This window comes from Triturus cristatus, chromosome 4_2 (assembly GCF_964204655.1).
Source record: "Triturus cristatus chromosome 4_2, aTriCri1.1, whole genome shotgun sequence".
Lineage (NCBI taxonomy): Eukaryota > Metazoa > Chordata > Amphibia > Caudata > Salamandridae > Triturus > Triturus cristatus.
This window is the reverse complement of record NC_140586.1, coordinates 895486209-895512139: the sequence shown is the minus strand read 5'-3', so window position 1 is coordinate 895512139 and position 25931 is coordinate 895486209. Positions and strand designations below refer to the sequence as shown.

General features: G+C 58.9%; 1 long non-coding RNA gene across 1 annotated transcript in view; it reads right to left on the bottom strand.

The window, feature by feature from the left end:
- The window catches only part of LOC146835368 (uncharacterized), a 108479-nt gene extending 98361 nt beyond the window's left edge, over nucleotides 1-10118 (bottom strand). Inside the window, exon 1 of the long non-coding RNA XR_014960725.1 lies at nucleotides 9987-10118. This is a non-coding gene — a long non-coding RNA (uncharacterized LOC146835368). The remainder of the gene's footprint in view (nucleotides 1-9986) is intronic.
- Between the last annotated feature and the right edge of the window lie 15813 nt (nucleotides 10119-25931).

Below are 25931 nucleotides of genomic sequence, written 5' to 3'. Positions count from 1 at the left end.
ACGCCGTCCATGGCTCCTGGCGGCTCCGCCGGGTGGTTAGGGAAGTAAGTGGGGGACGAGAACTGTGCACACGGTGCACGGCGACGGTGAACACCACAAGCCACCGTCCCACCCGACTCAGGCACACAACTGTGGAAAATAACTCTGGAAGAGCGCGCTTTTGCCCGTGGTTGGTTGGTGCGCAGGGCGGGGACGGCCTGGGTGGGGCCACCTGCGCAGACAGGGCGTCTGGGGCCAGTAATCCCCGGCTCCTCCTGCTGGGGCCTATGCCAGCCAAGCCGGCCCTCGAGTAGGAGCGCCGCGGGCACGCCAAGGGCGGAGCAAGATGGGGCGTCTGCCCGGGCACCGCTCCAAAAAAAGGACTTCATTCAAATGTGTGCTTTGCACGCAGGGAAGTGGTGAGAGGCGAAAAGGGACTTACAGTTGGGAGAGGAGGAAATGCGTCATGCTGGCCCTAGCCCAGAGCCCCCTCCCCCAAGATCAAAGCCTGCACTGTGCCGGCACACCCCAGGGGATGCCAGCATCATACGAAGACACAGCAGCAGTCAAAGTGCAATTAAAAAACACAATACTGGAGCTGTCATCCTGAATGCACCGAGGGCGGGGTCAAAGGTACGGATAAAAGAAGACAATAATCTGTGAACTATTTAGTTTACAAAATAACGCACACACTTTAAATGAAAAATAAATGCAAGTTAAAATAAGCTGTGGGCAATGCAATGTTTTATATCGACCCTAAGCCCTAGCCTCGTCTACAAGACACCCCTGGATTTAAAACCCTCCTCTGCAGTCTTCCAGCGCGCCCCCACCCCCAGGAGAGGGGCCCTCAGCAGGCTGGACATGAAGAAAGGCCCTCTCTGGCTGCACTCTCAGGATCTGGACCAACATCCCATCAACATCAGAACTCGGGACATTCGGGCACCCGGAGAGCGCCTGCGACGCAGGGCTTCAGGCCGCACCCCTGCCCGGACCACCGGGAGGGGACGCGTTCACCTGCCTCTCGTATAGGGACCCTGGTCGCAGCTTGAATCCAGGCGTGGGAGCTCGGCCCTGGCCACCGGGAGGGGACGCGTTCACCTGCCTCTCGTATAGGGACCCTGGTCGCAGCTTGAATCCAGGCGTGGGAGCTCGGGCCTGGCCACCGGGAGGGGACGTGTTCACCTGCCTCTTGTATAGGGACCCTGGTCGCAGCTTGAATCCAGGCGTGGGAGCTCGGGCCTGGCCACCGGGAGGGGACGTGTTCACCTGCCTCTCGTATAGGGACCCTGGTCGCAGCTTGAATCCAGGCGTGGGAGCTCGGCCCTGGCCACCGGGAGGGGACGCGTTCACCTGCCTCTTGGATAGGGACCCTGGTCGCAGCTTGAATCCAGGCGTGGGAGCTCGGCCCTGGCCACCGGGAGGGGACGCGTTCACCTGCCTCTCGTATAGGGACCCTGGTCGCAGCTTGGATCCAGGCGTGGGAGCTCGGCCCTGGTCAGCAGGAGGGGACGCGTTCACCTGCCTCTTTTATAAGGACCCTGGTCGCAGCTTGAATCCAGGCGTGGGAGCTCGGCCCTGGCCACCCGGAGGGGACGCGTTCACCTGCCTTTTGTATAGGGCCCCTGGTCGTAGCTTGGATCCAGGCGTGGGAGCTCGGCCCTGACCAGCAGGAGGGGACGCCTTCACCTGCCTCTCGTATAGGGACCCTGGTCGCAGCTTGAATCCAGGCGTGGGAGCTCGGCCCTGGCCACCCGGAGGGGACGCGTTCACCTGCCTCTTGTATAGGGACCCTGGTCGCAGCTTGAATCCAGGCTTGGGAGCTCGGCCCTGACCAGCAGGAGGGGACGTGTTCACCTGCCTCTTGGATAGGGACCCTGGTCGCAGCTTGAATCCAGGTCGGCCCTGGCCATCCGGAGGGGACGCGTTCACCTGCCTCTTGTATAGGGACCCTGGCCGCAGCTTGAATCCAGGCGTGGGAGCTCGGCCCTGACCAGCAGGAGGGGACGCGTTCACCTGCCTCTCGTATAGGGACCCTGGTCGCAGCTTGAATCCAGGCGTGGGAGCTCGGCCCTGGCCACCCGGAGGGGACGCGTTCACCTGCCTTTTGTATAGGGCCCCTGGTCGTAGCTTGGATCCAGGCGTGGGAGCTCGGGCCTGGCCACCGGGAGGGGACGTGTTCACCTGCCTCTCGTATAGGGACCCTGGTCGCAGCTTGAATCCAGGCGTGGGAGCTCGGCCCTGGCCACCGGGAGGGGACGCGTTCACCTGCCTCTCGTATAGGGACCCTGGTCGCAGCTTGAATCCAGGCGTGGGAGCTCGGCCCGGACATCTCTCAATAACACTGCAAACCCAAGCACACCCCAGTGTCTTGGGGAGCAGAGGCCCAGTGGTTAATTTGTAAAACAATAAGTGCCGGGGCCGTCAGCAGCAGGGCACCGTCCATTGCCCCTGCCAGCGCTGCCAATGACTGTGCCAACACAACTACCAACCATCGCACTCCTACAAGAGACAATTCAGACTGTTCCAGGACCCCAAAGCTATAAGGATGGCTTGGGTGGCACGTAGCAGTAATTATTAATGTATGTTAAATTCATAAACAGCTGTGCTCATACCCAAATTTGGCTGAGACTGTCACAAGTGCTGGTGCTAAGAATTGAGTGCCGGTGCCGAGCACCAGAAAGCACTGGCTCAAAATAAGCACAGCAGAGGCCCCAAGCATGTTTCTATGTCACTTCTGGCAGAACATATAGCCAGCTGCAGGAGATATGTACTAACCAGTTGGGACGTGGACACAGAGCTGCTGGCCTCCTTCCTGCAACCAGCACATCCTGGTTCAAGCACAAAAAGAGAGAAGTTCTGTCTCAGCGTGCCTGTATGTGCCACACCTCTTCTATATGTGCCACGACTCTGCTGTACGTGCCACGCCTCTGCTGCTTGTGCCAAAACTCTGCTGTACGTGCCACGCCTCTGCTGCATGTGCCAAAACTCTCCTGCATGTTCCACTCCTCTTCTGCACATTCCACGCCTCTGCTGCATGTGCCACCCCTCTGCGGCACGTGCCACGCCTCTGCTGCACCTGCCATGCCTCTGCGGCACCTGCCACGCCTCTGCGGCACCTGCAACGCCTCTGCTGCAAGTGCCACGCTTCTGCTGCATGTTCCACGTCTCTACTATATGTGCCAAGCCTCTGCTGCATGCGCCACACCTCTGCTGCATGTGCCACGTCTCTGCTGTATGGGCCACGACTCTACTGCACGTGCCAAAATTCTGCTGCACGTGCCACGCTTCTGCTGCATATGCCACGCTTCTGCTGCACGTGCCACGCATCTGCTGCATGTGCCATGACTCTGCTGTACGTACCACGCCTCTGCTGCATGTGCCAAAACTCTGCTGCATGTGCCACTCCTCTTCTACATGTTCCACTTCTCTGCTGTATGCGCCACATCCCTGCTGCACGTGCCACGCCTCTGCTGCACGTGCCACGCCTCTGCTGCACGTGCCACGCCTCTGCTGCACGTGCCATGCCTCTGCTGCATCTGCCACGCCTCTGTTGCATGTGCCAAACCTCTGCTGCATGTGCCAAACCTCTGCTGTATGCGCCACACCCCTGCTGCATGTGCACGCCCCTGCTGCACGTGCCACGCCTCAGCTGCATGTGCCACGCCTCTGCTGCATGTGCCAAACCTCTGCTGTATGCGCCACACCCCTGCTGCATGTGCACGCCCCTGCTGCACGTGCCACACCTCAGCTGCATGTGCCACGCCTCTGCTGCACGTGCCACGGCTCTGCTGCACGTGCCACGCTTCTGCTGAACGTGCCACGCCTCTGCTGCACGTGCCACGCCTCTGCTGCACGTGCCACGCCTCTGCTGCACGTGCCACGCCCCTGCTGCACGCGCCATGCCTCTGCTGCACGTGCCACACCTCTGCTGCACGTGCCACGCCTCTGCTGCACGTGCCACGCCTCTGCTGCACGTGCCACGCCCCTGCTGCACGCGCCATGCCTCTGCTGCACGTGCCACACCTCTGCTGCACGTGCCACGCCTCTGCTATATGTGCCAAGCCTCTGCTGCATGTGCCACGCCTCTGCTCCCCTTGAATCAGCAGGATCCCCACATTCGTCATGTTTGTACTTCCTTTGAGAGTTCTAGGTCTCAACTTCTGTGCATCCAGTCTAAGGATTTGATGTTTCTCCTGAGGTGGTGGCTGGGCAGGGGACGTCTGTAGGCCGTGAACCCGCCAGTGTTGGGGCCACTCAAAGAGAGCTTCTAATTCCTGGGTCATTCATGGCCACCAGCTAGCCAGCCTCTCCGCTCTCCCAAGAGGGGTCGGCTGCTGAGACCGACCAGGGATCTACACTTCTCCTGAGGTGGGCCTTTTCTTACTGGCCACTGTCCCATAGGGGCCCGGGGGGCTTCACCACTGAGCAAGTCTCAGACATTAAAATAAGGTTAAAGTTTCAGAAGACTCTAAAAACATCTGTTCAAGTCATTCACGTGGATCTTTTTACCTTATTTTCTTTTCAGTGCCAGGACACCTTTGGGTAATCACGCGCTTAATAAAGGAATAAGAAGAAGATCTTCAGTCCAGCGTGGGTCAGTCCTCCGCTCATCGCGGCACTCCCTCCACAGGTCAGTCCTCCACTCCCCGCGGCACTCCCTCATGGGTCAGTCCTCGTCCTCCGCTCCCCGCGGCACTCCCTCACGAGTCAGTCCTCGTCCTACGCTCCCCGTGGCACTCCCTCACGGGTCAGTCCTCCGCTCCCCACGGCACTCTCTCACGAGTCAGTCCTCGTCCTCCGCTCACCGTGGCACTCCCTCACGGGTCAGTCCTCCGCTCACCGCGGCACTCCCTCACGGGTCAGTCCTCTGCTCACCGTGGCACTCCCTCACGGGTCAGTCCTCCGCTCACTGCGGCACTCCCTCACGGGTCAGTCCTCCGCTCACCGCGGCACTCCCTCACAGGTCAGTCCTCTGCTCACCGTGGCACTCCCTCACGAGTCAGTCCTCGTCCTACGCTCCCCGTGGCACTCCCTCACGGATCAGTCCTCCGCTCATCGCGGCACTCCCTCCACAGGTCAGTCCTCCACTCCCCGCGGCACTCCCTCATGGGTCAGTCCTCGTCCTCCGCTCACCGCGGCACTCCCTCACGGGTCAGTCCTCCGCTCCCCGCGGCACTCCCTCACGGGTCAGTCCTCCGCTCCCCGCGGCACTCCCTCACGGGTCAGTCCTCGTCCTCCGCTCACCGCGGCACTCCCTCACGGGTCAGTCCTCCGCTCACCGCGGCACTCCCTCACGGGTCAGTCCTCTGCTCACCGTGGCACTCCCTCATGGGTCAGTCCTCCGCTCACCGCGGCATTCCCTCACGGGTCAGTCCTCCGCTCACCGCGGCACTCCCTCACGGGTCAGTCCTCTGCTCACCGTGGCACTCCCTCATGGATCAGTCCTCCGCTCACCGCGGCATTCCCTCACGGGTCAGTCCTCCGCTCACCGCGGCACTCCCTCACGGGTCAGTCCTCTGCTCCCCGCGGCACTCCCTCATGGGTCAGTCCTCCGCTCCCCGCGGCACTCCCTCACAGGTCAGTCCTCCGCTCCCCGCGGCACTCCCTCACAGGTCAGTCCTCCGCTCCCCGCGGCACTCCCTCATGGGTCAATCCTCCGCTCCCCGCGGCACTCCCTCACGGGTCAGTCCTCCGCTCCCCGCGGCACTCCCTCACGGGTCAGTCCTCCGCTCACCGCGGCACTCTCTCACGGGTCAGTCCTCCGCTCACCGCGGCACACCCTCATGGGTCAGTCCTCCGCTCACCGCGGCACTCCCTCACGGGTCAGTCCTCTGCTCCCCGCGGTACTCCCTCATGGGTCAGTCCTCCGCTCACCGCGGCACTCTCTCACGGGTCAGTCCTCCGCTCAACGCGGCACACCCTCATGGGTCAGTCCTCCGCTCACCGCGGCACTCCCTCATGGGTCAATCCTCCGCTCACCGCGGCACTCCCTCACGGGTCAGTCCTCCGCTCCCCGCGGCACTCCCTCATGGGTCAGTCCTCCGCTCACCGTGGCACTCCCTCACGGGTCAGTCCTTCGCTCACCATGGCACTCCCTCATGGGTCAGTCCTTCGCTCACCGTGGCACTCCCTCACGGGTCAGTCCTCGTCCTCCGCTTACTGCGGCACTCCCTCACGGGTCAGTCCTCCGCTCCCCGCGGCACTCTCTCACAGGCCAGTCCTCCGCTCCCCGCGGCACTCCCTCACTGGGTCAGTCCTCCGCTCACCGCGGCACTCCCTCACGGGTCAGTCCTCCGCTCACCGTGGCACACCCTCACGAGTCAGTCCTCGTCCTCCGCTCACCGCGGCACTCCCTCACGGGTCAGTCCTCCGCTCACCGCGGCACTCCCTCACGGGTCAGTCCTCCGCTCACCGTGGCACACCCTCACGAGTCAGTCCTCGTCCTCCGCTCACCGCGGCACTCCCTCACGGGTCAGTCCTCCGCTCACCGCGGCACTCCCTCACGGGTCAGTCCTCCGCTCACCGCAGCACTCCCTCACGGGTCAGTCCTCTGCTCCCTGCGGCACTCCCTCAAGGGTCAGTCCTCCGCTCACTGCGGCACTCCCTCATGCCCAAACAAGCAGAGCTCGCCCTAGGGCAAGCCTCTCCTGCGAAGCCACTCTCCCAAGTCCACATACATATAGGCCTCCCAGGCATGAGTCCCGCCTGCTGAGACACTCCCATGTTCATACATGTGCACCTCTCCCTGGGGTGGCCCTCAGCCTGGTGGGCACTCCCATGTTCATACATGTGCATCTCTCCCTGGGGTGGCCCTCAGCCTGGTGGGCACTCCCATGTTCATACATGTGCATCTCTTCCTGGGGTGGGCCTCAGCCTGGTGGGCACTCCCATGTTCATACATGTGCATCTCTTCCTAGGGTGGGCCACGGCCTGGTGGGCACTCCCATGTTCATACATGTGCATCTCTTCCTGGGGTGGGCCACGGCCTGGTGGGCACTCCCATATTCATACATGTGCATCTCTTCCTGGGGTGGGCCTCAGCCTGGTGGGCACTCCCATGTTCATACATGTGCATCTTTTCCTAGGGTGGGCCACGGCCTGGTGGGCACTCCCACGTTCATACATGTTCATCTTTCCCTGGGGTGGTCCTCAGGTCGGTGTGTCACTCCCCTATGTTGATACATGTGCATCTCTTTCTGGGGTGGGCCACGGCCTGGTGGGCACTTCCATGTTCATACATGTGCATGTCTCCCTGGGGCGGCCCTCAGGCCGGTGGGGCCCTCCCATGTACATGAATGAATATCTCTCCCTGGGTGGCCCTCAGCCCTGTGGGACATTCCCATGTATGAGCATCTCTCCCTGGGGTGGCCCTCACCCCGGTGGGGCACTCCCATGTATGAGCATCTCTCCCTTCGGTGGCCCTCAGCCCGGTGGAGCCCTCCCATGTACATGTATGAACATCTCTCCCTGGGGTGGCCCAGCCCTGTGGGGACCTCTCATATCTGAGCATCTCTCCCTGGGGTGGCCCTCAGCCCTGTGGGGACCTCTCATGTCTGAGCATCTCTCCCTGGGGTGGCCCTCAGCCCTGTGGGGACCTCTCATGTCTGAGCACCTCTCCCTGGGGTGGGCCTCCGTCGGTTGAGGTTCTCATCCCATGTTGATACAGCCGCGGCTCTCCCTGGGTGGCCTCAGTCTGCTGGGAATCTCGCCCACGTACATGTTCGCGCAGCCCTTGCTAGGGTGGGCCCTCTACGGCGAAGGCAGCATCCCAGCCCTCGATCACATGTATCTGCTGCTTTATACAGCGCCCACTCGATGTAAAATGCGTGTCAGAGCGCTTTACATAAGAGGACTAACCTCGCCTTCCGTCACGTTACAGCGCCCACTCGATGTAAAATGCGTGTCAGGGCGCTTTACATAAGATGACTAACCTCGCCTTCCGTCACGTTACTCTGCAGAAAATATTCAGTTTGCAAGTTACATTCTGGAATATCCAAAATGTTTAGGTTTTTTTGTACACAGGTTCAAAAGAAGCTATGAATAAAAGAAATGGGGGACTATGGTGTGTGTGCAGTTCTCCCTGGGGTGGGTCTCTCGCAGAGAAGGTGGTGCAGAGCAGCAGTCTGCCCCTCCCCCCTGGGACGCCCTTTTTCATTCTTTCTGCATCTCTCGCCAGGTGCGCCGTTACCCCTCTACCCACTGCCTCGACTCCCTCTTCAGGGCCCCCGCTATGCCCTCGTGTAGTCACCTCCCTTCAGTGGGAGCCCCCTGCTGTAGTCTGCACCCCTTCCACGCCTCCCCCGCCTGGCCCACTTAAAGGGAGTAACCGTGCACCTAGAAATGAGATTCATAGCGCTCTCTGCCTCTCATCAACCAATCATTCATTCATACCGTAATCACGGATAAGGGCACTGGAATTATGCGGAAGTTAAGGACCAAACTATGCTGCAGGGCCGACTAAATAATGCGAAATGAAAAGGCAAATTATGCAGTGTAATGCAGCAAATTTTGTGATAGTATTACGTCATTATTTTGTCATTTTTACAGTTTAACAATGGGTAAATGTTTGACCCCCATTAGTACCAGTTTTACACCCAAATAGAGCAATACGCAACAGAAGGGGACTAGTCAACCACCAATGGGCTTCCGCTGCGCAGCAACACGTGCTACTGCGGTTTTGGTAACTTTTGATCCGTCTGAGCTGGTAATAGTTTTCGGTTGGGATACAATCTGCAGATAATGTGGCAGATGCTGAATTATGTGGGAAATGCGGGGAATCCATAATTATACAGAAGACGATGCAGCTGCAAAATTGTATAATCCTAGTAGCGCTGGTCACCGTGCTGAGCGAAAAAGAGCGGAGACTAAGAGGCTCGTGCCAACCCAGCGGAAAGGGTGGATTCCCGCACATTTGAGTGAGGCCTCTTGTTACATCACAGGAACGTCACACACGGATGCAGACTGCGGAAGGCGGGGAGGCCCCGAGCGCACAGAGGCGGCTCCGAGAATGTCCCGCCCGCCCCAAACGGCTCTTTCTCGCAAACTTGATCATTCTTTTGTAAAAAGAACCAAAACATTGAATAAATGTAACATTTCAGTCCAAAAATAGAAATACGTGGCAACATGAATAAAATATGCAGAAGAAATAAGAAAAAAAGAACTAGAAGAGAATAAAGTAGAGGATGGAGAAGAGAAGAAAAAGAAAAAGGAACAAAAGATAAAGTCCAACAAAATAATCACCGTTTTAAACATTGAAATGATATTGAATACCACAACAAAAGATAAAAAATATTCACACGCCCAAAAAAAGAAACAAAGAGATACACATATACATTCAAGAATGTTTTACTGAATGTCTTTGCTCCTCAATTCTCAATCCACCTCCCGAGTGCAGTAACATTATTAATACATGGGGGGAGGGGGGCACCCTCCCCCAAGTTAAGGCCACCGGTAGATGAGGTCCTCAGTAGGGTCTGCCTACAGCTGTCACCTTAACCCTACCTCCTCCCGTGGACATACACAACAGAGTAGCTACTTATTCGACTAACCAGAAAGCACCTTGAGGCCTCTCCACGAGGCAGGAGAGCGCTACAATACAGTGCAGTGCAGGTGAGGGCTGACTGATAGGCCAGGAGGCCGCCATCTATCGGCAGCGTGGGATCTATCAAGCTCTATGCGTGCAGCGCCCAGAGGAAGCGCAGGGGTCCCGGGTGCTAGGGTGGTCCAGTGTCAAGGCGGGAGTCTAGCAAGAGGGGTACTGGGGAAACAGACGGGCACAGAGAAGCCCAAGGCTTACTTAAACGGCCTTTTATCCCCTCACACTCATTTTTTAAATATTCTGAAACACAGCGGATTTAAGAAACTGCATTTTTTTAGCGCAGCAAAACCAGCACGCACGGAACTCCTCTCTGCATGTCTGTCTCTCTCCATGAATACATGTGTGTGTTGATCTGTGCATGCGTGTTGAGGGGATTAATAAATAAACACAGGTACATTCCAGCTCTTACCTGCAGCAGCGGCCCCTCCGCCCTCGTCCTCTGGGTACAAAGTGAACTTTTCGCGCCGCGCTTCGTCGTTTCCCGGCTCCGAGCACGCCGAGCGGGTCCCCAAACTACAAATATCACAGGAAAAAAGACACCACCACACCCTCCGTCTCTTATGAGAAGCTGAATGACTCGGGCCGGCCTCCTCCAGGCAGAGGAGGGCGGGAGCGAGTCATTCACAGGTTCCTCTCCCCCCTCCTCGTCCAGCCCCCCCTCTTTCTCCTTCACGTCCAAGTTCGGCTACATTTTTTTTTACTTTATAAAACCACACCCAAGGCTGCCTGCCGGAGGCGAGGGCGGGCGGGGCGCGTAATCTCTGCGTCTGTGGTTATTTTTGTTGGCAAGGAGACGGGAGGGCGCAGACGGGGAACCGGGCTGGTCTGCTCCAGCCGCTCCCAGGGCCAGGGAGTTCGGGGGAGGGTGGATGGGTGGATGGGTGGGGGGCACTCGGGACCTCAGCTGCTCCGGAGTTTAAGATTGTACAGAGCGGCGAAGAGCGCTCAGACTTTCCCAGGCAAAGGGGGGCAGGGCTGGGGCCTTGGGTGCTCCCATTATGGCAGGGGGCCAGGGGTGGCTGGGCCCTGAGCCCAGGTGGACAGTGGCAGGGTCGAGGCGTGGGCGCGTGGGCACGGGTGGATGGACCCTGGCCCCAGTGGCAGGGTAGGCTGTGCGTGGGCCCTCTGCCACACCTGTCATTGCAAGGGGCACGGGGTGGGTGGGTTCTGGCCCCAGATGGGCAGTGGCAGGGTAGGCTGTGGGTGGACCCTTTGCCACACCCAAGGTGTAGTGAGATGGGGGGGGGGGTATCAAAAGGGAGCCACGGATTTCTATGCGAGTCCATTCAATGCGACCGCTGAAGCGTGACGCTGCCGATGACTTTTATGTTTGGCTCTTACTTGAACCTGCTATTCCAACCCTAAACTTTATTACCTGGAGTGGAGCACAGCCTTAGAAGTGACATCCGGCATCCCACCACACCGTTGGGTGGTGCTCACATCGCCCTGATGAAGCCCTGTTCAGGGAGAAACGCGTTGGCTGCATGTGCACCTTTTTTGAAACCATTAAAAGAAGAATTCTCTTTAGCGAATTCTCAAGAGTATTTATTTGACTACTTAATTGTCTTTCTGTTGTCTCTCTTTGTCTTATTTTGGGTTTCAAACGGGGTTCAAATGCTTCTAGGGGCATGAAGTGAGAAGAATGGACAGGCCATTAGCCACCCCCTAGTTGGTGATGGTCCGGTCGTACCTTAGCCACCCCAAGGACTCGCTCTGGTTTAAGGGCACCTGAAGGGGCTCATCCACTTCCAGAGGGAAGGCGCTTGAGGCACTGATTGGCTGTTATCATTCATGTGTCCATGGGGTGGACAGTGACGTGTTGCAGGTTCAGACCTTAACGTGTCCCACATCCTGAGGACAAGGGGTGCATGGTCGTCCGTCACAGTTCCCATGGACTAGTGCTGAATGGAACACCAATGCCTTCCAGATACCCCAAGCAGTGGGGGGCATGGTCAGCCATTAGCTACCCCACGACCAGATGTGGGAAGGTAAGGTCAGGCCCTTGGCTGCTCCAGGGCCAGGAGGGAGGACTTCACAGGCACCTTCCTCATGAACACGCCAAGCCCCAGCATAACTCACAAGCTTTGCGTACCGAGAGACTGCCACTCCTCCCTTCACCACCCCTGTCGCTTCAATCTTAGCCTGCCAACCAGTGCCCCTACAACAGACACCACTTACATAGCACACAACAACCAACCTGGTCTCTAGCCACTGAGCAACAAAGACTGACAAAAAAAAACCTATAGCCAGTGGTACAAATTCTACCTCAATGCACCCACCTGGCTGCCTCCTCACCAGCAAACCACATACCAGAAGCAAAACACTCCTACCTCTTCCTACCCAAAGGCTGCCGAAAACTGATGCACCTAAGACCTTCTGAACTCAGAAACACCAGCGACGAATCCCCGGGCTCCACTCAGATGTAAAGAATTGAAAAGAGAATATAGAATCCTTGAATATCAATGGAAAACATCAACCTACCCGTGACAAGCTATGATCCTAGCGACAAACAAAATAAACCATTTGGCCAATAAAAAAATTTAAAAAAAGATGCTACCATCCCAGTATTCTTGGAAGCAAAATACCCATTCAAGGAAAAAACACACGATCCTCATTGGATTTAGTCTCCATCAGGATTCCTCCGAACAATCTAACATAAATACTTTCAAAAGGCCCACAATCAGCCCCGCAGCCGCGCTCTATTCAGTGGCGTGGCAAGGTCCGGTGGTACCCGGTGCGGAAAACTTCTTGTCATCCCCTCCCCCACATTGAAATAATTAAAGAAAGTAGGAAAAATAAGATACTTACAGTTGCAAGTGTAATTTTTCTTATTTTAAAAACATATTTTTTGCCATTTTGTCACCCCCATCAGTGATGACACCCGGGGCGGCCCGCACCCACCACCCCCCTTCCTACGCCGCTGGCTCTATTTAGAAATGAAATTCAAGGGCAGGAGAGTTTTTTCACCGGCGCACGAGCGCTCTCCCGGGATGTGCTGTGTGTATGTGCTCTTCGCACACGGCACTACGCGCACGGGGGGACAGAGGTACGCACGCGCACCTTACAGGGAACAGTGATTAAGGGTATGTTTTCTATTGATGCTAATCTGGTAACATTTTTTAAAAACCTATTTGGGACACCATATATTTGTCAGTCAAATTCAGGCCTTGATATTCTAGTACCCCATCACCAGCAAGATATTAACACAAGAAGGATAGAACAAGCATTGATAAAGACATGTTTTTTTGTTTTAATCTTTATTTTTTGTCTTGCAACAATATTTTACAAAGACTTCAGGGTCTAGCCAGTCTCTTCCTCCCACGGCAGGAGAGGTACAAGCAGTGTGGCTTGGTGGACGTTTAGTGGGCCAGCGCATAACATTAAAAACAGACCCATGGCAGGGAGCTTGAAATCCTTGCTTGAAGCTCTCAGTCTCAGGAATAGCTGCAGAAGGACAGGAACTGCTCTTATGCCTACTTGAAGGATGGCCACGCTTATTAAGCAAACGTAAATAACAATGTATATCTCAATGCGAAGTGGCGAGAGTTCTCTACCATTTGCAATGAGCGTCTCATGCTAAAGTCCCCCCTACATGGACATTTTATAGGTTTATTTCATCCACACATCAAATGGAATACGTGTGCCAGAAGCTGACACTCGGATAATCCAGCAGGTGCAGAACCTCAGAAGGAGGCTGCAAGAGGCCCTGAGGAAAGATTCAAGAATGACACTCAGGCCAGAGAGGCCTGTGTGTCTTTGAAACACATTTCTTTATTGGTGGCAAGTATAGACCTGGACACATAGGTACACATCTCAATCTCCCAATGCATAGCAGTGTGTAAGGTGCAATGCAATACATGTACACAATATTAAACCGCATTATGTGTCATTTGCACCATTTTTCGCCATCTTGGTCTTCTGTTATTGGTCACACAGTGCCAGCACTTGTGGAAACCTATGTTTTATATACATGAAAGTGTTTGACATAGTAGTAATCTCCACTCAGTAAGAATCTACGGAAAGTCACATCCGAACTCATAACAAACAGGTGAAGGCTGCCCAGGTGTAGCCACTGTCCCAATTATTGCCGACATCACTTGAGGTGCCCCAGGCCGGGGAGAGGCGGGCGAGGTCCCGCCCCAGAAGAGGCAGCAGGGCGGGGTATGTATCCCCCGGGGGGCGAGGTCCAACCCCAGAAGAAGCAGCAGGTCGGGGTATGTACCCCCTGGGGGCGAGGTCCCATCCCAGAAGAGGCCGCAGGTCGGGGTATGTCTCCCCTGGGGGCGAGGTCCCACCCCAGAAGAGGCAGCAGGGCGGGGTATGTATCCCCCGGGGGGCGAGGTCCCACCCCAGAAGAGGCAGCAGGTCGGGGTATGTACCCCCTGGGGGCGAGGTCCCATCCCAGAAGAGGCCGCAGGTCGGGGTATGTATCCCCTGGGGGCGAGGTCCCACCCCAGAAGAAGCAGCAGGTCGGGGTATGTACCCCCTGGGGGCGAGGCCCCATACCAGAAGAGGCCGCATGTGAGACCGGCCTCACGGTGTTGCACTCCCGATCATCCAGCCAACCTGCAACCACCCCCAAGACACGGCATCTCCGACTCCGGCCGCCCCAGCCACACAGATCCGAGGGCCGGCCAGAGCCCGACAGACTCGACACCCTACCACGCATGTCCGACCGAGGGAGCGGGAACCCCCGAGCCAGACCAAGAGGCGCCAGCCCAGTCACACCTCGGGTCGCCTTCCCCCGGGAGGACTCGATCGGCCACCAGGCCCCTGGGGAGCAGGCGCCTCACCTGCCGAGCGTCTGGGGTCCCTCCCAGACCCACCTGAAAAGACCAAAGAAATGAGCGGCAGGAAATCCCGCCGAACCCCCTCCGTCACCCAAGGCCCCTCTCTGCGAGGACTCCGGACTTCAAAGGGCAGGGGGAGTATAATAAGGGGTGCCGGGGGAACGAATGGCAGAGAAGACCTGGAACCATCTGAGCCTGCTGACGCTGTTGCGGCTCCTGAACGCTGAAGCCACCTGGGCCTGCTGAGTGACTCGCGGCCTCTCGCTATTGAACCATCTGAGCCCTGCTGACGAGGTCGCGGCTCCCGAACGCTGAACCACCTGGGCCTGCTGAGCGACTCGCGGCCTCCAGCTATTGAACCATCTGAGCACTGCTGAGTGACTCGCGGCCTCCAGCTATTGAACCATCTGAGCCCTGCTGACGTAATCGCGGCTCCCGAACTCCGACTACCTGTGCCTGCTGAGAGACTCGCGGCGCTCCCCTCGAGGACGACTCGGCAAGAGATCGCCCAGAGACACGACACCCTCCAGCTCGAGGATTGTGAGCTATCCGCAGGGTACTTCGCAGAGACACTACCTTCAAAGACTGTCCCGCTACCCCCATTCCCCAACCACCGATTTGTAGTACCTTGTGCCACTGCTGTACTGCTTGCACCTTGGATCATAAAGATCCCTTGAAACCATCGATAAAAGAACCTATCGTCCTGCAAAGAATACGTGTGGTGTCACTCTGTTCGTAGTGTAAGCTCAGGGTGTGCGCGCCTGGTTCGGCCTACTTGGGAGAGGTGGGTCAAAGGGGTGGGCAAGACGGGTATCGAACCCCCCTCCGGCGAACGCCTTTCCAACATTTGGTGGCAGACGACGGGATCCGAGCCAACACCGAAAGAGAGTGTGCAGTGAACGACTGACGCACTACCAAACAGAGATGGAAGGAGAAACCTCCCTGGGTGCCGCAGGTACCGAAATAAGCTCACCGTTCCGAGAGGATCAATTGGACTATTACACGCATAGAGAATTAAAACAATTTTGCAAAGACCTTGGCATCGCTACCACCGGATTAAGCACAAAAGAAGACTTCCAGAAAATATTGAAGATCTGGGTCGAGACGGGGGCGCCCCCGACCCAAACGGAAGGAGACTCTGCCCATGAACCACAAAGCATCCCGGTGAGAAACAACGGGCCAGAGGGGAACCTGTCCCCCGAGGAACTAGCAGACCGAGAGAGAAGCCGCAACCACGAACTTGAACTGGCAAAGCTAAAAATCGAGGGAGAAATAAAACTGGCCGAGAAAAAGTTAGCCGTCGAGCAGTTACGGCTACAAGGGGAACTCGAGGAAAAGAGACGCCAAAGAGAGCACGACGAAAAGAAACTCCAGCTGGAACATGAACGCAGCCTGAAAGAGATCGAGTGGAGGGCTAAAAGCGAAAAGTCACAACCGTCCGGGAATCTACCATCCGCTTCCACCGGGGAAGCCAAAGTCCACATCCCCAAGGATGTGGTAAAAGAGTATTACAAGAACGACGATATCCAGCAGCGGTTTAAGGCCTACGAAGTCGCCATGACCTCTCACCGAGTCCCGCAGAAGGATTGGGGGGCTGGCCTATGGGGCCGGTTCGTAAGCGAAGGAAGAGACACCCTGCTGGATCTGCCCTCCACGGTCATGAACTCCTACAGCCACATGAAGGAAGGCCTCGTGGGCCGGTATGGACTCACCCCCGAAATGTACCGACAACGGTTCCGAGATTGCAAGAAGATACCGGGCACCACGTGGGTAGAATACGTGAACTTTTACAGCCGGGCCTTGGACGGGTGGATCAAGGGCAGCAAGGTCTCCACCTTCGAAGAGCTGTTTGATCTGATCGCCTGGGAACATTTAGCGGCCAATTGCTTTGTAGAACTGCGCCAACATCTCCTGGACAGTAAGCTCACCGACCCTCGGAAGCTGGCCGCCGAGGCTGATCGTTGGGTGAACACCCGGGCCACCCGGGGCCCCGTGGGGGACTACGGTCGCCATAGTCAAGGACCCCCCCCGCCAGAGGGGCGGAGGAAACCACGGCCGACCGAGAGACTTCCCAGGGGGGCCCTCGCACAGCCCTCCCAGCAGCCCACCAGCGGCAGGTCCAGCCCCGTCCCCAGCCAGCGCCGGAGCCCCAGGGCGGCTAGGGCCACGAGCCAGGATCACCTGCTTCCGCTGCCAACAGCCTGGACACTACGCCAATGACCCCCAGTGTCCCCAGTATCAACGAACCGCAACGACCAACCCCCCGGCCCGGCAGATGGCCTCCGTGGCCCTAGGGAAGAGATGGAGGACTCCGAAGAGTGGGAACCAGCGGCAATGGCCCTGGTCTCCCTTGGTGATCGAGAAATGGTCCCCGGGACACCCTTGCCCGCCAACACAAAGAAATACCGACAGCAGGTGACCATCAACGGCCACCGAGTCGAAGGCCTCCGCGATACCGGGGCGAGTGTCACCGCGGTCCACCGCAGCCTAATCTCAGAAGACCAGATCCTAACCGGTGCCCTCTGTCCAGTCATATCCTCCGACAATTCTGAGAGCCTCTGCCAGATGGCTCTGGTGCCTTTCGAGTGGGGAGGAGTCTCCGGAGAATTGAAGGTAGCCGTCCGAACATCCCAGCCCGTAGACTGCCTCCTGGGCAACGACCTGGAGAGTTCCCCGTGGGGGCAAGTGGAACGAAGAGCCCATCTTGAGATGATGGGCCTACCAGAATGGGTCTGCGCCACCACGCGCTCCATGACCGCGCGATTGCCTCTCGCCGCGGGTAGCGAGGGCCGCTCCCCGAACACTGTCCCCGAGGACCGGGACGCCCTACCAGAACCGGACAACCCTCCTTTGGACGGAGGAGAAGCCACTAACCCGGGAGAGGGGCCGGAACTGTCCGCCCCTGAGGCACTGACTGAGCTCGGAGAACTGCCCGAGATGGCCCAATGGCGCTGTGAGGGAGGGCCCTCCCGTGAAGAGTTCTGCCAGGAACAGGCCACCTGCCCTTCCCTCGTGGGACTCAGACAACAAGCCGAAGCCCAGACCGCCGGTGACCGGACCGGAACCCATTGGGTCTATTGGGACAATGGCCTCCTATACAGCGAACAAAAGTCAGCCGAGCTAGGCGCAGCCCGAGTACTGGTGGTACCCCTGCGCTTCCGAAGCCTCCTCCTGGGCCTGGCCCACGATGTACCCTTGGCAGGACACTTAGGCCAAGACAAAACATATCAGCGATTAGTTACCCACTTCTATTGGCCCAAGATGCGAGCGAATGTAGAAGTCCACTGTAAATCCTGCCTCACGTGCCTGGGCAGTGGGAAAAGTGGCGGAAAGCACAAAGCTCCCTTACAACCGTTTCCCGTTGTGAGTACCCCGTTCGAGCGGGTCGGCATCGACATCGTGGGACCCCTGGATCCGAAGACCGCCCAGGGCCACCGCTTCATCCTTGTCCTGGTGGACCATGCCACCCGCTACCCCGAGGCCATTCCCCTCCGCACCGTGACGGCTCCCGTGGTGGGCCGGGCTCTCATGGGGATCTTCTCCCGTGTCGGATTTCCCCGCGAGGTTGTGAGTGATCGCGGCACTAACTTCATATCCCGCTACATGAAGTCCCTGTGGCAGCAGTGCGGAGTCACATATAAGTTCACGACCCCCTACCACCCCCAGGGCAACGGCCTAGTGGAACGCTTCAACCGAACCCTGAAGGGGATGATCCTGGGCCTCAAAGAGCCCCTGCGCCGAAGATGGGACGTCCTCCTCCCTTGCCTCCAGTTCGCATACCGAGAAGTTCCCCAAAAGTCTCTGGGGTTCAGCCCATTCGAACTGCTATACGGACACCCCGTCCAGGGGCCCCTGAGCCTGGTCAAAGAGGGCTGGGAGACAAGCCCCCGGGGGACCCCCCCTGATGTGTTCCGCTACCTCCTGGCGCTCCGCAACCAGACCAGGAAGTTCAGAGAACTCGCAGAGGCTAACCTCGAGGCCAGCCAAGAAGAAATGAAGCGCTGGTATGACCAGAACGCAACCCTGGTCGAGTTCCAGCCGGGCCAGCAGGTTTGGGTCATGGCCCCGGTGAAGCCCTGCGCCCTACAAGACAAATGGACTGGTCCCTTCAAGGTGATCGAGCGGAAGAGTCAGGTCACGTACCTGATCGATGTACAGTCCCCACGGAACCCCCTCCGGGTCCTCCACGTGAATCGTCTCAAGCCCCACTTTGTGAGAACGGAGTTAAGTTTGCTACTGGCCACCGATGATGGGGCGGAAGAAGACACTGAACCCCTGCCCGACCCCCTGTGCGCTAAAGACCTGGATGGTTCCATGGAGGGAGTGAAACTTTCAACCACCCTCACTCCCCAACAGTCCGACGACTGCCGCCAGCTGCTCAGACAATTCGCAGACCTCTTCTCCCTCATTCCAAGGGTCACCGACTGGTGTGTCCACGACGTGGACACCGGCGACAGCCCACCTGTGAGACACCGAGCCTACCGGGTGCCTGACCGGGTCCGCACCTGCATCAAGACCAAAGTACAGAAGATGCTAACCCTTGGGGTGATCGAACCCTCCGACAGCCCCTGGGCCAGCCCGGTAGTCCTGGTCCCGAAAGCGGCTTCCCCTGGGGTCGCCCCCGAACTAAGATTCTGTGTGGACTACCGGGGGCTCAATGCGGTCACCCGAGCAGACGCTCACCCTATTCCCCGCGCCAACGAGCTCATCGACCGCCTTGGGGCCGCACGTTTCCTCAGCACTTTTGACCTGACTTGCGGTTACTGGCAGATTGCGCTCACGGAGGGAGCAAAAGAACGCTCCGCCTTCTCCACACCAGATGGACACTACCGCTTCAGGGTCATGCCGTTCAGGATGAAGAATGCCCCAGCCACGTTCCAGCGGTTGGTGAACAAGGTCCTGGCCGGACTCGAGGAGTTCAGCGCAGCGTACCTTGACGACATAGCCGTATTCAGCTCTCAATGGCACGAGCATCTCCAGCACCTCCGGCAAGTACTAATGGCCCTGCGCCAAGCCGGCCTAACCGTGAAGGCCAGCAAATGCCAGCTCGGGCAAGGCTCCGTGGTCTACCTGGGGCATCAGGTGGGCAGCGGGCAGGTCGCCCCCCTCCAACCGAAGATCGACGCCATCAAGTCCTGGGAGCCCCCCACCACTCAGACGGAAGTCCGGGCCTTCCTGGGCCTCACAGGATACTACCGGAGGTTCATTAAAAACTATGGTAGCCTCGCGGGGCCCCTCACGGAGTTGACCTCCAAAAAGCTCCCGAAGAAGGTGCAGTGGACCCCCCCGTGCCAGCAGGCGTTCGGCGCCTTGAAAACCGCCATGTGCACCGCCCCAGTACTCAAGGCCCCCGACTACTCCCAAGAGTTTGTGGTCCAGACCGACGCATCCGAACACGGCATCGGGGCCGTCCTCTCGCAGTTCAACAACAAGGGCATCGATCAGCCCATAGCCTTCATCAGCCGAAGGCTGCTGCCGCGAGAACAGCGTTGGAGTACCATAGAACGAGAGACCTTCGCCGTAGTCTGGGCCCTCAAGAAACTACGGCCCTACTTGTTCGGAACCCACTTCCGAGTGCAGACAGACCACCGGCCCTTGCGGTGGCTAATGCAGATGAGGGGAGAGAACCCCAAGCTATTACGATGGTCAATCTCCCTCCAAGGGATGGACTTCACTGTCGAGCATCGCCGCGGGACGGATCATGCCAATCAGGCGCGGTGCGTCCATAGGGGCGTGGGGGCGTAGCCCCCCCGCCCGCGCCCGCAGCTCCCTCCTAGCTCCCTCTGTGAATGGCAGTCAGCATGACGTCGGACCGTGGGCGGTCCGGCGTCATGTTGACTGACATCATTGTCAGAGGCATTTGGGAAAGTCAGCACAAGTGCGCATGAGTGGGCATGGAGCTTAATTTTTACTCCGTGCCCAGTCATGCGTACTTGTATTTTTGCTGTCTTGCGCATGCCCATTAGGAGCCCTTCGGTCTCCTAATGGGCAGGCGGCGGGCGAGGAGTAGGCGGTGCCGTCAGCCAATCCTGGCGCTGCTGCAGCGCCAGGATTGGCTGAGGGCCGGGTTGCAGTCACTTGCATCACGTCACGTGGACGTGGTGTTTTGGACCGTTTGAAGGGGCAGAGAGAGGCGCCAAACGCGGACCAGGAGAAGAGGCGGTCAGGTAAGTGTTTTTTAATTTTTAATAATACATGAAGTGCAGCTTTTACTCTTTTTTCTGCTCGAATCCTTTTTCAATATTAGTGAATATTTTTCTCTGACCATGAGATGCCGGGTGGCCTCTGGGTATAGTTTATTTTCTTGAAAATGTTTGTTCAGTGCCCTACGGGTCTTACTAATCAGCGAGAATGCCGGAAAGCATCTTGGGGTGAAATGAATTTTTTGCTAATCAGTTTTGTTAAGTAATGATGCCATCTTCATTGGGCGCCGTGAGTGACAGAGTCAATCCCGTGCCCTTTGTACCTGCTTGTCAGGAAGCTGCACCCAGCCACGCGGGGCTGGAAGGGAGCGCTCCCAGGCATTGTTCCCTGACATAAGGAGTGAGGGAAAGTATTTACATTATTACTAGCGGAGTTTAGCGGGTCAGACGCAAATAAACTGTGGAGGGTTACATTGAGAGTATAATTTTGAAGACAAGGGGGCTGCTCAGGAGAGGTCGCTATTGCAGCAGGCAGCAACAGAGAACGCTGCTATGGCAGTTTGTCGGGTACAGTGTTATTGTACTGTGTTCTGCTTGCTGCCTATGAGTTGTCTGGTGATGTGCTTTTACAGTGTATTGCAGGGTGCTGTGTGGTTTATTTCATGATTCTTCGATTCCTATGTATGGCAGGGTGCTCTACTTGTGGGTTATTTTATGATGCATCTGGAGTTTATCATTCTTGTGCTTGCTGTCTGTTTGTTCTTTTATGATGTACCTGTACATTGTCATAGCAGAGAGCTCTGTTTACTGGCTTTCTTATGATTTGTCTATGATGTACCTGTGCACTGTGCATTGCTAGCGTGTAAGTTCTTTTGTAATACAGTTATTTACTTTAGTTGGAGGGTCCTCTGGTCGCGCGTTATTTTATGACGCATGGGGGTGGCTGGTGACATTTGTAAATGGCGGGATATGTACTTAGCTGGGATCAGAGTTGGGAAGGTCTAATTTTGATTGCAAGTGTTTTGAAGAAAATCCATGGAGGGGAAGGGGTGTTTTGGTCCTAGTTTGAGAGTGCGTTTTGACGCGACTTTGTTACGGGGCACTTTTACGCCCCGCCATTTTCAAATGTCACCAGCCGCCCCTGATGCCAATGCCGACGGCCTGTCCCGGTTCTTCCGCTTCGGCGAGGAGAACCCCCCAGTGGATGGGTAGTTCTCCACGCCTTTCAGCTGGGGGGGACGCGTGTGAGACCGGCCTCACAGCGTTGCCCTCCCGATCATCCAGCCAACCTGCAACCACCCCCAAGACACGGCATCTCCGACTCCGGCCGCCCCAGCCACACAGATCCGAGGGCCGGCCAGAGCCCCGACAGACTCGACACCCTACCACACATGTCCGACCGAGGGAGCGGGAACCCCCGAGCCAGACCAAGAGGCGCCAGCCCAATCACACCTCGGGTCGCCTTCCCCCGGGAGGACTCGATCGGCCACCAGGCCCCTGGGGAGCAGGCGCCTCACCTGCCGAGCGTCTGGGGTCCCTCCCAGACCCACCTGAAAAGATCAAAGAAATGAGCGGCAGGAAATCCCGCCGAACCCCCTCCGTCACCCAAGGCCCCTCTCTGCGAGGACTCCGGACTTCAAAGGGCAGGGGGAGTATAATAAGGGGTGCCGGGGGAACGAATGGCAGAGAAGACCTGGAACCATCCGAGCCTGCTGACGCTGTCGCGGCTCCTGAACGCTGAAGCCACCTGGGCCTGCTGAGTGACTCGCGGCCTCTCGCTATTGAACCATCTGAGCCCTGCTGACGAGGTCGCGGCTCCCGAACGCTGAACCACCTGGGCCTGCTGAGCGACTCGCGGCCTCCAGCTATTGAACCATCTGAGCCCTGCTGAGTGACTCGCGGCCTCCAGCTATTGAACCATCTGAGCCCTGCTGACGAAATCGCGGCTCCCGAACTCCGACTACCTGTGCCTGCTGAGAGACTCGCGGCGCTCCCCAACCACCGATTTGTAGTACCTTGTGCCGCTGCTGTACTGCTTGCACCTTGGATCATAAAGATCCCTTGAAACCATCGATAAAAGAACCTATCGTCCTGCAAAGAATACGTGTGGTGTCACTCTGTTCGTAGTGTAAGCTCAGGGTGTGCGCGCCTGGTTCGGCCTACTTGGGAGAGGTGGGTCAAAGGGGTGGGCAAGACGGGTATCGAACCCCCCTCCGGCGAACGCCTTTCCAACACCGCAGGTCGGGGTATGTATCCCCTGGGGGCGAGGTCCCACCCCAGAAGAGGCAGCAGGGCGGGGTATGTATCCCCCGGGGGGGCGAGGTCCCACCACAGAAGAGGCAGCAGGTCGGGGTATGTACCCCCTGGGGGCGAGGTCCCATCCCAGAAGAGGCCGCAGGTCGGGGTATATATCCCCTGGGGGCGAGGTCCCACCCCAGAAGAGGCAGCAGGGCAGGGTATGTATCCCCCGGGGGGCGAGGTCCCACCCCAGAAGAGGCAGCAGGGCAGGGTATGTACCCCCTGGGGGCGATGTCCCATCCCAGAAGAGGCCGCAGGTCGGGGTATGTATCCCCTGGGGGCGAGGTCCCACCCCAGAAGAGGCAGCAGGGTGGGGTATGTAGCCCCTGGGGGCGAGGTCCCACCCCAGAAGAGGCCGCAGGTCAGGGTATGTATCCCCTGCGGGCGAGGTCCCACCCCAGAAGAGGCAGCAGGTTGGGGTATGTATCCCCTGGGGGCGAGGTCCCACCCCAGAAGAGGCAGCAGGTCGGGGTATGTACCCCCTGGGGGCGAGGTCCCACCCCAGAAGAGGCCGCAGGTCGGGGTATGTATCCCCTGGGGGCGAGGTCCCACCCCAGAAGAGGCCGCAGGTCGGGATATGTATCCCCTGGGGGCGAGGTCCCACCCCAGAAGAGGCCGCAGGTCGGGGTATGTATCCCCTGGGGGCGAGGTCCCACCCCAGAAGAAGCCGCAGGTCGGGGTATGTATCCCCTGGGGGCGAGGTCCCACCCCAGAAGAGGCCGCAGGTCGGGGTATGTATCCCCTGGGGGCGAGGTCCCACCCCAGAAGAGGCAGCAGGTCGGGGTATGTATCCCCCGGGGGGGCGAGGTCCCACCCCAGAAGAGGCAGCAGGTCGGGGTATGTATCCCCCGGGGGGACGAGGTCCCACCCCAGAAGAGGCAGCAGGGCGGGGTATGTATCCCCCGGGGGGCGAGGTCCCACCCCAGAAGAGACAGCAGGTCGGGGAATGTATACCCTGGGGGCGAGCTCTCACCCCAGAAGAGGTAGCAGGTCGGGGTATGTATCCCCCGGGGGGCGAGGTCCCACCCCAGAAGAGGCAGCAGGGCGGGGTATGTACCCCCTGGGGGCGAGGTCCCACCCCAGAAGAGGCCGCAGGTCGTGGTATGTGTCCCCTGCGGGCGAGGTCCCACCCCAGAAGAGGCAGCAGGTTGGGGTATGTATCCCCTGGGGGCGAGGTCCCACCCCAGAAGAGGCCGCAGGTCGGGGTATGTATCCCCTGGGGGCGAGGTCCCACCCCAGAAGAGGCAGCAGGGCGGGGTATGTATCCCCAGGGGGGCGAGGTCTCACCCCAGAAGAGGCAGCAGGTCAGGGTATGTATCCCCCGGGGGGCGAGGTCCCACCCCAGAAGAGGCAGCAGGTCGGGGTATGTATCCCCCGGGGGGCGAGGTCCCACCCCAGAAGAGGCAGCAGGGCGGGGTATGTATCCCCTGCGGGTGAGGTCCCACCCCAGAAGAGGCAGCAGGTCGGGGTATGTATACCCTGGGGGCGAGCTCTCACCCCAGAAGAGGTAGCAGGTCGGGGTATGTACCCCCTGGGGGCGAGGTCCCACCCCAGAAGAGGCAGCAGGTCGGGGTATGTATCCCCCGGGGGGGCGAGGTCCCACCCCAGAAGAGGCAGCAGGGCGGGGTATGTACCCCCTGGGGGCGAGGTCCCACCCCAAAAGAGGCAGCAGGTCGGGGTATGTATCCCCTGGGGGCGAGGTCCCACCCCAGAAGAGGCAACAGGGCGGGGTATGTATCCCCTGGGGGCGAGGTCCCACCCCAGAAGAGGCAGCAGGTCGGGGTATGTATCCCCCGGGGGGCGAGGTTCCACCCCAGAAGAGGCAGCAGGGCGGGGTATGTATCCCCCGGGGGGCAAGGTCTCACCCCAGAAGAGGCAGCAGGGCGGGGTATGTATCCCCCGGGGGGCGAGGTCTCACCCCTGAAGAGGCTGCAGGTCGGGGTATGTATCCCCTGCGGGCGAGGTCCCACCCCAGAAGAGGCAGCAGGGCGGGGTATGTATCCCCTGGGGGCGAGGTCCCACCCCAGAAGAGGCAGCAGGTTGGGGCATGTATCCCCCGGGGAGCGAGGTCCCACCCCAGAAGAGGCAGCAGGTCGGGGTATGTATCCCCTGGGGGTGAGGTCCCACCCCAGAAGAGGCAGCAGGGCGGGGTATGTATCCCCTGGGGGCGAGGACCCACCCCAGAAGAGGCAGCAGGTCGGGGTATGTATTCCCTGGGGGCGAGGTCCCACCCCAGAAGAGGCAGCAGGGCGGGGTATGTATCCCCCGGGGAGCGAGGTCCCACCCCAGAAGAGGCAGCAGGGCGGGGTATGTATCCCCCGGGGGGCGATGTCCCACCCCAGAAGAGGCAGCAGGTCGGGGTATGTATCCCCTGCGGGTGAGGTCCCACCCCAGAAGAGGCAGCAGGTCGGGGTATGTATCCCCTGGGGGCGAGGTCCCACCCCAGAAGAGGCAGCAGGGCGGGGTATGTATCCCCTGGGGGCGAGGTCCCACCCCAGAAGAGGCAGCAGGTCGGGGTATGTATCCCCCGGGGGGCGAGGTTCCACCCCAGAAGAGGCAGCAGGGCGGGGTATGTATCCCCCGGGGGGCAAGGTCTCACCCCAGAAGAGGCAGCAGGGCGGGGTATGTATCCCCCGGGGGGCGAGGTCTCACCCCTGAAGAGGCTGCAGGTCGGGGTATGTATCCCCTGCGGGCGAGGTCCCACCCCAGAAGAGGCAGCAGGGCGGGGTATGTATCCCCTGGGGGCGAGGTCCCACCCCAGAAGAGGCAGCAGGTTGGGGCATGTATCCCCCGGGGAGCGAGGTCCCACCCCAGAAGAGGCAGCAGGTCGGGGTATGTATCCCCTGGGGGCGAGGTCCCACCCCAGAAGAGGCAGCAGGGCGGGGTATGTATCCCCTGGGGGCGAGGTCCCACCCCAGAAGAGGCAGCAGGTCGGGGTATGTATTCCCTGGGGGCGAGGTCCCACCCCAGAAGAGGCAGCAGGTCGGGGTATGTATCCCCCGGGGGCGAGGTCCCACCCCAGAAGAGGCCGCAGGGCGGGATATGTATCCTCTGGGGGCGAGGTCCCACCCCAGAAGAGGCAGCAGGTCGGGGTATGTATCTCCCGGGGGGCGAGGTCCCACC